Raw genomic sequence first — 11,466 nt, 5'->3', positions numbered from 1 at the left:
GGATGTCTCTGCGGTGCTGTCTCTCCCCCTGTCACTGTCTCTGGAGTGATGTCTCTGCGGTGCTGTCTCTCTCCCCCTGTGTCCTCCTGTCACTGTCTTTGGAGCGATGTCTCTCCGGTGCTGTCTCTCCCCCTGTGTCCTTGTGTCACTGTCTCTGGAGGGATGTCTCTGCGGTGCTGTCTCTCCCCCTGTCACTGTCTCTGGAGTGATGTCTCTGCGGTGCTGTCTCTCCCCCTGTGTCCTCGTGTCTCTGGGTGCCCCTGGGTGTCAGGGGTAAGTGATGTATCAGGGGGCAGAAAGTTGTCAATCATCTACAGAGAATTTCCCTGCAGATCGTCAGTCACTTCCTTATGATCCATCTCTGCCGTCCCTGGACTTCAACCTACCTAACGGTGAAGCGGAGGGACACTAAGGAGTCAGGAAGATGTCACCAGGATCTAGAAGAGGCTCTGCGCCTCCTCGTCATCCTCCTCATCTGCTGGATTCCATCTTGCTAGTGCCACGTTACCCCCGAGGCCTGACCTTGATGTGGGGGCGGCAGGATTCCCCGGTACCTGAGCGGCTGGCTTCATGCGTGGCTTAGCACTAGTTGGGTCCTGGGTGGCTCGGTCCAGGTGAACCTGTCTTGTCTGCGCCCATCAGGGCCACCGAGGGGATGCAAGAAGGGGGAGGCTGCAGTGTAATGAAGGGCTCCCCCTGGGGCACTCCTGGTGTGTGCACAGTGATGGATCCCGGGCAGATGGTGAAGGGGAGGCCCAGGGTGTTAGCGGCAGCCAGGGATCACACGTGGTGACAGAAATCGTGGACAATAACTCACAGTCTGATTAATGGCAGACAGAGGCAGCAGGTGACAAGCTGAACATGTTCCTCTCTGCAGACTTCCATGAGATTGTTTGTCTGTGTCCAGGGGTCAGGGGACTGGCTAGTAGGAGGCAAGAAGGGCTCTGCGGCCTGGGTAGCAATGTAGTAGTCACTGTGGGATTAGACGCAGGCTCACACGCTTGTATAAAATACTGAACTGCAAGGACTGACCACTCCGGAGAGACCCGGGGCCTTATTATCAGCTTATACTTGTAGGGGCTCATTCACTAAGGGCTGGCGCCAGGTTTCTGTTGAAAAGACTGAATCTGGCGCCCCCTGCATGCTGCACAGGTAGCTGCATATACTGGAATGCTGGAATGTGTCCGGTATGTGAGCAACCAAAAAGTCCGGGTGAGAAGGTCGCTCCACACTCCAGCCCAGGTGCAACTTAGTTAAATTAGTGGCTGCTCAGGTGAGAGGATCTGTGTGTGTGTTATATCCAGCTGTGTTCTCCATGTGCTACCTCAGACTTCATGGGATGCTACACTGCTGCCTCAGACCTCCTGGGATGCTATACTGCTACCTCAGACTTCCTGGGATGCTATACTGCTGCCTCAGACCTCCTGGGATGCTATACTGCAGCCTCACACTTCCTGGGATGCTATACTGCAGCCTCACACTTCCTGGGATGCTATACTGCAGCCTCACACTTCCTGGGATGCTATACTGCTACCTCAGACTTCCTGGGATGCTACATTGCTGCCTCAGACCTCCTGGGATGCTACATTGCTGCCTCAGACCTCCTGGGATGCTATACTGCTACCTCAGACTTCATGGGATGCTACACTGCTGTCTCAGACTTCATGGGATGCTACACTGCTGCCTCAGACTTCCTGGGATGCTACACTGCTGCCTCAGACTTCCTGGGATGCTACACTGCTGCCTCAGACTTCCTGGGATGCTACACTGCTGCCTCAGACTTCCTGGGATGCTACACTGCTGCCTCAGACCTCCTGGGATGCTATACTGCGGCCTCACACTTCATGGGATGCTATACTGCGGCCTCACACTTCATGGGATGCTACACTGCTGCCTCAGACTTCATGGGATGCTACACTGCTGCCTCAGACTTCATGGGATGCTACACTGCTGCCTCAGACTTCATGGGATGCTAAACTGCTGCCTCAGACTTCATGGGATGCTACACTGCTTCCTCAGACTTCATGGGATGCTACACTGCTTCCTCAGACTTCATGGGATGCTACACTGCTTCCTCAGACTTCATGGGATGCTACACTGCTGCCTCAGACTTCCAGGGATGCTACACTGCTGCCTCAGACTTCCAGGGATGCTACACTGCTGCCTCAGACCTCCTTGGATGCTATACTGCTGCCTCAGACCTCCTGGGATGCTATACTGCGGCCTCACACTTCATGGGATGCTACACTGCTGCCTCCGACTTACTTACTGGGATGCTACACTGTTGCTTCAAACTTCCTGGGATGCTACACTGCTGCCTCAGACCTCCAGAGATGCTATACTGCTGCCTAACGCTTCCTGGGATGCTATACTGCGGCATCAGACTTCATGGGATGCTACACTGCTGCCTCCGACTTACTTACTGGGATGCTACACTGTTGCCTGGTGAGATCCTTCCATTTGTATTTGTTATACCAGAAGAAAAGATTGTTTAAGTTTATGTCTATAAGCTGAAGAAAGTGAGTTTGTTTTGCTTGAAGCTGAAAGAGACCTTGGGGCAGATTTACTTACCCGGTCCATTCGCGATCCAGCTGTGCGTTCTCTGCGCTGGATTCGGGTCCAGACGGGATTTATTAAGGCAGTTCCTCCGACGTCCATCAGGTGGCGCTGCTGCGCTGAAGAGCGTCGGAACGCACTCAAGTTCACCGAGGCCGGGCTGAGTGAAGGTAAGTGCAATTTTCGCTACACATTTTTTTTTTTTAAATGCGGCGGTTTTTTCGAATCCGTTGGGTTTTCGTTCGGCCACGCCCCCCAATCCCGGGGGAAATCGGCGCAAATCGGAAATATTCGGGTAACACGACGGGAAAACGCGAATCGGGCCCTTAGTAAATGACCCCCAAGAAATCCCCTTTTATTTTTGCACCAACAGCTGCCTGTGCCGAAACCGCGTCTCCCGGTGAGCTGCGCCCCACAGAATATAGTCACACATGATGAGGATCTCCTACCACTAGGTGGCTCCATCACACTGTGTATGTGCAGTACTGACAGACGCTGCCCCCTGCTGTCACCAGGAGGACGGTGCCATAAGTTTAGGGGAAAAAAATCTTTTTTTTTTTTAAAGGGAACCTGTCATCAGCAATCGGCCTAATAATCCATTACCTGTGTGTTGTGGAGCATGTCAGCAGCTTCTAGATGATGGGTCAGGGCGGTGGCATCATCCTGAAAATCAACTTTAAAGTTTGATGCAAATTATTTGCATAAAGGCAAGGAGGCGGAGAGTTTAACACTGAAGTCAAGCTCTCCTTGCCTCGGAAAGTTTCCTTCAGTGTAATTTATGGACCTGCATCCGGAGAAATCACTAAGCAGGTGATGATATCAATCACAGGGAGGAGGCTTCATAGGTGGAGAGAGCTTGACTTCCGCGTTCACCTCTCCACCTCCAGGACTTTATACAAACAATTTACATCTCACTTCAAAGTTGATTCTCTGGATGATGCCACCACGCTGGGCCATGGAGGAAAGATGACCTACAAGGTGTGCGGCTGCTGACGGGTTCCCTTTAAATCTTCATCACAACAGCCGGACATTACCTAGAAAACGATCTATGGAGAAGGAAGGATCTGAGTCATAGAGGAGACACAGACAGAGGCTGCTGGAGATAACAGGAAGCTTCTATCTCACCCAAAGTGCTTTATTCCCATCAGTCCAGGTCTGTACTTCTCCATAGTGTCCTATATGATCCCGCTGATGCTTCTGAGCAGCACGTCAGAGCCACAGACATAGATAGAGATGGCTGGAGATAACAGGAAGCTTCTATCTCACCCAAAGTGCTTTATTACAATCAGTCCAGGTCTGTACTTCTCCACAGTGTCCTGTATGACCCTGCTGGTGCTTATGAGTGATAGTGAAGGGGCGTAGGCTTAGATAGAAACTTACTATTACCTGCGGCAGCCTCTATTTCACCCCATATGCTTTACTCCATCAGCACAGTCCTAGACTTCTCTATGATATATCGTATGTGATCCAACTGATGCTTCTGTGTGACAGAGGATATACATAGGGGCTATTAGTATGTTTCTATTTCACCCCATGTGCTTTTTTATGAACACTGCAGCTATATAATGTCCTGTATGACCCTGCTGATGCTTCTGTGTGATAGAGGTGAGACACAGGCACATCTGGAGGCTACTGGAGATGATAGTAAGTTTCTATTTCACCCCAAGTGCTTTATTCTCATTGGTTCTTCTCTATGATGTCCTATATGTGTCCGGCGGGTGCTCGGATACAGCACACACTGGATATATATAACCAGGGAGGACTCCCGCTCCTCCAGCAGATGGCGCTGGGCACATGGGAGGTGCTGGAGAGCGTGCGGCCTCCTGGTAACGGGTAAACACTCGGGTGATGTCAGTGCGGTCGCTATGGGGGAACCTCCCTGATCCCGTTACCACAATCCAGCGTTTCCATCACTCAGATTCCTGATCGTCTCCAGAAGCCAAAAGTCTGCGAATCATTAGAGGAACCGGGGGGAGGGCAAAGGGGCCGGGGGGCTGCGATCTGTGACTACTACTAGTCAGCGGGGTCACCCCAGGACTGTCCCCTACATACATCATCTCTGACCTGAGGACAAAGGGGCTCTGTGTATGGGGGGCTCTGGCACTGTGTACGGGGGGCTACTCTGGCGCTGTGTACGGGGGGGGGGCTCTATGGCGCTGTGTACGGGGGGGGGCTCTCTGTATGGGGGGCTCTTTGGCGCTGTGTATGGGGGGGCTCTATGGCGCTGTGTATGGGGGGCTCTCTGGTGCTGTGTATGGGGGGGCTCTCTGGCGCTGTGTATGGGGGGGGCTCTATGGCGCTGTGTATGGGGGGACTCTCTGGCGCTGTGTATGGGGGGCTCTCTGGTGCTGTGTATGGGGGGGGCTCTCTGGAGCTGTGTATGGGGGGGCTCCCTGGCGCTGTGTATGGGGGGGCTCTCTGGTGCTGTGTATGGAGGGCTCTCTGGCGCTGTGTATGGGGGGGCTCCCTGGTGCTGTGTACGGGGGCTCCCTGGTGCTGTGTATGGGGGGCTCTCTGGTGCTGTGTATGGGGGGGGCTCTCTGGAGCTGTGTATGGGGGGCTCTCTGGAGCTGTGTATGGGGGGGCTCTCTGGTGCTGTGTATGGGGGGGGCTCTCTGGCGCTGTGTATGGGGGGGCTCTCTGGCGCTGTGTATGGGGGGGCTCTCTGGCGCTGTGTATGGGGGGCTCTCTGGCGCTGTGTATGGGGGGGGGCTCTCTGGCGCTGTGTATGGGGGGGCTCTCTGGCGCTGTGTATGGGGGGGCTCTCTGGCGCTGTGTATGGGGGGGCTCTATGGCGCTGTGTATGGGGGGGGCTCTCTGGCGCTCTGTATGGGGGGGCTCCCTGGCGCTGTGTATGGGGGGGCTCTCTGGCGCTGTGTATGGGGGGGCTCTCTGGCGCTGTGTATGGGGGGGGGCTCTCTGGCGCTGTGTATGGGGGGGCTCTCTGGCGCTGTGTATGGGGGGGCTCTCTGGTGCTGTGTACGGGGGGCTCTCTGGTGCTGTGTATGGGGGGCTCTCTGGCGCTGTGTATGGAGGGCTCTCTGGTGCCCTGTATGGGGGGCTCTGGCGCCGTGTATGGGGGGCTCTCTGGCGCTGTGTATGGGGGGCTCTCTGGCGCTGTGTATGGGGGGGCTCTCTGGCGCTGTGTATGGGGGGGCTCTCTGGTGCTCTGTATGGGGGGCTCTCTGGCGCTGTGTATGGGGGGGCTCTCTGGCGCTGTGTATGGGGGGGCTCTCTGGCGCTGTGTATGGGGGGGCTCTCTGGCGCTGTGTATGGGGGGCTCCCTGGCGCTCTGTATGGGGGGGGCTCTCTGGCGCTGTGTATGGGGGGCTCCCTGGCGCTGTGTATGGGGGGGGCTCTCTGGCGCTGTGTATGGGGGGCTCTCTGGCGCTGTGTATGGAGGGCTCTCTGGTGCTGTGTATGGGGGGGGCTCTCTGGCGCTGTGTATGGGGGGGGCTCTCTGGCGCTGTGTATGGGGGGGGCTCTCTGGCGCTGTGTATGGGGGGGGCTCTCTGGCGCTGTGTATGGGGGGGCTCTCTGGCGCTGTGTATGGGGGGCTCTCTGGCGCTGTGTATGGGGGGGCTCTCTGGCGCTGTGTATGGGGGGGCTCTCTGGCGCTGTGTATGGGGGGCTCTCTGGCGCTGTGTATGGGGGGGGGCTCTCTGGCGCTGTGTATGGGGGGGCTCTCTGGCGCTGTGTATGGGGGGGCTCTCTGGCGCTGTGTATGGGGGGGCTCTATGGCGCTGTGTATGGGGGGGGCTCTCTGGCGCTCTGTATGGGGGGGCTCCCTGGCGCTGTGTATGGGGGGGGCTCTCTGGCGCTGTGTACGGGGGGGCTCTCTGGTGCTGTGTATGGGGGGCTCTCTGGCGCTGTGTATGGAGGGCTCTCTGGTGCCCTGTATGGGGGGCTCTGGCGCCGTGTATGGGGGGCTCTCTGGCGCTGTGTATGGGGGGCTCTCTGGCGCTGTGTATGGGGGGGCTCTCTGGCGCTGTGTATGGGGGGCTCTCTGGTGCTCTGTATGGGGGGCTCTCTGGCGCTGTGTATGGGGGGCTCTCTGGCGCTGTGTATGGGGGGGCTCTCTGGCGCTGTGTATGGGGGGGCTCTCTGGCGCTGTGTATGGGGGGCTCCCTGGCGCTCTGTATGGGGGGGGCTCTCTGGCGCTGTGTATGGGGGGCTCCCTGGCGCTGTGTATGGGGGGGGCTCCCTGGCGCTGTGTATGGGGGGGGCTCTCTGGCGCTCTGTATGGGGGGGCTCTCTGGCGCTCTGTATGGGGGGCTCCCTGGCGCTGTGTATGGGGGGGGGCTCTCTGGTGCTGTGTATGGGGGGCTCTCTGGCGCTCTGTATGGGGGGCTCCCTGGCGCTGTGTATGGGGGGGGCTCTCTGGCGCTGTGTATGGAGGGCTCTCTGGCGCTGTGTATGGAGGGCTCTCTGGTGCCCTGTATGGGGGGCTCTGGCGCTGTGTATGGGGGGCTCTCTGGCGCTGTGTATGGGGGGCTCTCTGGCGCTGTGTATGGGGGGCTCCCTGGCGCTCTGTATGGGGGTCTCCCTGGCGCTGTGTATGGGGGGGCTCTCTGGCGCTGTGTATGGGGGGGCTCTCTGGCGCTGTGTATGGGGGGGCTCTCTGGCGCTGTGTATGGGGGGCACTCTCTGGCGCTGTGTATGGGGGGCTCCCTGGAGCTGTGTATGGGGGGCTCTCTGGCGCTGTGTATGGGGGGGCTCTCTGGCGCTGTGTATGGGGGGCTCTCTGGTGCTGTGTATGGGGGGGCTCTCTGGCGCTGTGTATGGGGGGCTCCCTGGCGCTGTGTATGGGGGTCTCCCTGGCGCTCTGTATGGGGGTCTCCCTGGCGCTGTGTATGGGGGGCTCCCTGGCGCTGTGTATGGGGGGCTCCCTGGCGCTCTGTATGGGGGGGGGCTCTCTGGCGCTGTGTATGGGGGGGCTCTCTGGCGCTGTGTATGGGGGGGGCTCTCTGGCGCTGTGTATGGGGGCTCTCTGGCGCTGTGTATGGGGGCTCCCTGGCGCTGTGTATGGGGGCTCCCTGGCGCTGTGTATGGGGGGCTCCCTGGCGCTCTGTATGGGGGGCTCTCTGGCGCTGTGTATGGGGGGGGCTCTCTGGCGCTGTGTATGGGGGGCTCTCTGGCGCTGTGTATGGGGGCTCCCTGGCGCTGTGTATGGGGGGCTCCCTGGCGCTCTGTATGGGGGCTCCCTGGCGCTCTGTATGGGGGGCTCCCTGGCGCTGTGTATGGGGGGCTCCCTGGCGCTGTGTATGGGGGGCTCCCTGGCGCTCTGTATGGGGGGGGGCTCTCTGGCGCTGTGTATGGGGGGGGCTCTCTGGCGCTGTGTATGGGGGGGCTCTATGGCGCTGTGTATGGGGGGCTCTCTGGCGCTGTCTATGGGGGGCTCTCTGGCGCTGTGTATGGGGGGCTCTCTGGAGCTGTGTATGGGGGGCTCTCTGGTGCTGTGTATGGGGGGGGCTCTCTGGCGCTGTGTATGGGGGGCTCTCTGGTGCTGTGTATGGAGGGCTCTCTGGCGCTGTGTATGGGGGGGGCTCTCTGTCGCTGTGTATGGGGGGGCTCTCTTGCGCTGTGTATGGGGGGGGCTCTCTGGCGCTGTGTATGGGGGGCTCTCTGGCGCTGTGTATGGGGGGCTCTCTGGCGCTGTGTATGGGGGGCTCCCTGGCGCTCTGTATGGGGGGGGCTCTCTGGCGCTGTGTATGGGGGGCTCCCTGGCGCTGTGTATGGGGGGGGCTCTCTGGCGCTGTGTATGGGGGGCTCCCTGGAGCTGTGTATGGGGGGCTCCCTGGCGCTGTGTATGGGGGGGGCTCTCTGGTGCTGTGTATGGGGGGGCTCTATGGCGCTGTGTATGGGGGGGCTCTCTGGCGCTGTGTACGGGGGGCTCTCTGGCGCTGTGTATGGGGGGCTCTCTGGTGCTGTGTATGGGGGGGCTCTATGGCGCTGTGTATGGGGGGCTCTCTGGAGCTGTGTATGGGGGGCTCTCTGGCGCTGTGTATGGGGGGCTCTCTGGTGCTGTGTATGGGGGGGCTCTCTGGTGCTGTGTATGGGGGGCTCTCTGGTGCTGTGTATGGGGGGCTCTCTGGTGCTGTGTATGGGGGGCTCTCTGGCGCTGTGTATGGGGGGCTCTCTGGTGCTCTGTATGGGGGGCTCTATGGCTCTGTGTATGGGGGCTCTCTGTGCTCTGTATGGGGGGGCTCTCTGGCGCTGTGTATGGGGGGCTCTCTGGCACTGTGTATGGGGGGCTCTCTGTAGCTGTGTATGGGGGGCTCCCTGGCGCTGTGTATGAGCGCTCTTGCGCTGTGTATGGGGGGCTCCCTGGTGCTGTGTATGAGCGCTCTTGCGCTGTGTATGGGGGGGGCTCCCTGGCGCTGTGTATGGGGTGGGGCTCTCTGGTGCTGTGTATGGGGGGCTCCCTGGCGCTGTGTATGGGGGGGCTCTCTGGTGCTGTGTATGGGGGGCTCTCTGGCGCTGTGTATGAGCGCTCTTGCGCTGTGTATGGGGGGCTCCCTGGCGCTGTGTATGAGCGCTCTTGCGCTGTGTATGGGGGGGGCTCCCTGGCGCTGTGTATGGGGGGGCTCTCTGGTGCTGTGTATGGGGGGCTCTCTGGCGCTCTGTATGGGGGGGCTCTCTGGTGCTGTGTATGGGGGGTTCCCTGGCGCTCTGTATGGGGGGGGGCTCTCTGGTGCTGTGTATGGGGGGGCTCTATGGCGCTGTGTATGGGGGCTCTCTGGCGCTGTGTATGGGGGGGCTCTCTGGCGCTGTGTATGGGGGGGCTCTCTGGCGCCGTGTATGGGGGGGCTCTCTGGCGCCGTGTATGGGGGGCTCTCTGGCGCTCTGTATGGGGGGCTCTCAGGCGCTGTGTATGGGGGGGCTCTCTGGTGCTGTGTATGGGGGGGCTCTATGGCGCTGTGTATGGGGGGCTCTCTGGAGCTGTGTATGGGGGCTCTCTGGCGCTGTGTATGGGGGGCTCTCTGGTGCTGTGTATGGGGGGGCTCTCTGGTGCTGTGTATGGGGGGGCTCTATGGCTCTGTGTATGGGGGGCTCTCTGTGCTCTGTATGGGGGGCTCCCTGGCGCTGTGTATGGGGGGGCTCTCTGTGCTCTGTATGGGGGGGCTCTCTGGCGCTGTGTATGGGGGGCTCTCTGGCGCTGTGTATGAGCGCTCTGGCGCTGTGTATGGGGGGCTCCCTGGCGCTCTGTATGGGGGGGGCTCCCTGGCGCTGTGTATGGGGGGGCTCTCTGGTGCTGTGTATGGGGGGCTCTCTGTATGGGGGGGCTCTCTGGTGCTGTGTATGGGGGGCTCCCTGGCGCTCTGTATGGGGGGCTCCCTGGCGCTCTGTATGGGGGGGGGCTCTCTGGTGCTGTGTATGGGGGGGCTCTATGGCGCTGTGTATGGGGGGCTCTCTGGCGCTCTGTATGGGGGGGCTCTCTGGTGCTGTGTATGGGGGGCTCCCTGGCGCTCTGTATGGGGGGCTCCCTGGCGCTGTGTATGGGGGGGGCTCTCTGGAGCTGTGTATGGGGGGCTCTCTGGAGCTGTGTATGGGGGGCTCTCTGGCGCTGTGTATGGGGGGCTCTCTGGAGCTGTGTATGGGGGGCTCTCTGGCGCTGTGTATGGGGGGCTCTCTGGAGCTGTGTATGGGGGGGCTCTCTGGCGCTGTGTATGGGGGCTCTCTGGCGCTCTGTATGGGGGGCTCTCTGGCGCTGTGTATGGGGGGCTCCCTGGCGCTCTGTATGGGGGGGGCTCCCTGGCGCTCTGTATGGGGGGGGCTCTCTGGCGCTGTGTATGGGGGGCTCCCTGGCGCTGTGTATGGGGGGGCTCCCTGGCGCTCTGTATGGGGGGGGGCTCTCTGGTGCTGTGTATGGGGGGGCTCTATGGCGCTGTGTATGGGGGGCTCTCTGGAGCTGTGTATGGGGGGCTCTCTGGTGCTGTGTATGGGGGGGCTCTCTGGTGCCGTGTATGGGGGGGCTCTCTGGTGCTCTGTATGGGGGGCTCTCTGGTGCTCTGTATGGGGGGCTCTCTGGTGCTCTGTATGGGGGGCTCTCTGGAGCTGTGTATGGGGGGCTCTCTGGTGCTCTGTATGGGGGGCTCTCTGGTGCTCTGTATGGGGGGCTCTCTGGAGCTGTGTATGGGGGGCTCTCTGGAGCTGTGTATGGGGGGCTCTCTGGTGCTCTGTATGGGGGGCTCTCTGGCGCTGTGTATGGGGGGCTCTCTGGCGCTGTGTATGGGGGGGCTCTCTGGTGCTGTGTATGGGGGGCTCTATGGCTCTGTGCATGGGGCCTTTCTGGTGCTCTGTATGGGAGGCTCTCTGGCGCTGTGCATGGGGGGGCTCTATGGCTCTGTGCATGGGGGGCTCTCTGGTGCTCTGTATGGGGGGCTCTCTGGCGCTGTGTATGGGGGGGCTCTCTGGCGCTGTGTACGGGGGGCTCTCTGGCGCTGTGTATGGGGGGCTCTCTGGCGCTGTGTATGGGGGGCTCTCTGGAGCTGTGTATGGGGGGCTCTCTGGAGCTGTGTATGGGGGGCTCTCTGGAGCTGTGTACGGGGGGCTCTCTGGCGCTGTGTATGGGGGGGGGCTCTCTGGCGCTGTGTATGGGGGGGGCTCTCTGGCGCTGTGTATGGGGGGGGCTCTCTGGTGCTCTGTATGGGGGGCTCTCTGGAGCTGTGTATGGGGGGGCTCTCTGGAGCTGTGTACGGGGGGCTCTCTGGCGCTGTGTATGGGGGGGCTCTCTGGCGCTGTGTATGGGGGGCTCTCTGGAGCTGTGTATGGGGGGCTCTCTGGAGCTGTGTACGGGGGGCTCTCTGGCGCTGTGTATGGGGGGGGGGGCTCTCTGGCGCTGTGTATGGGGGGGGCTCTCTGGCGCTGTGTATGGGGGGGGCTCTCTGGTGCTCTGTATGGGGGGCT

The sequence above is a fragment of the Engystomops pustulosus genome, chromosome 8 (assembly GCF_040894005.1).
Source record: "Engystomops pustulosus chromosome 8, aEngPut4.maternal, whole genome shotgun sequence".
Lineage (NCBI taxonomy): Eukaryota > Metazoa > Chordata > Amphibia > Anura > Leptodactylidae > Engystomops > Engystomops pustulosus.
The sequence above is the reverse complement of the archived record's forward strand: the minus strand, read 5'-3'. Positions refer to the sequence as shown.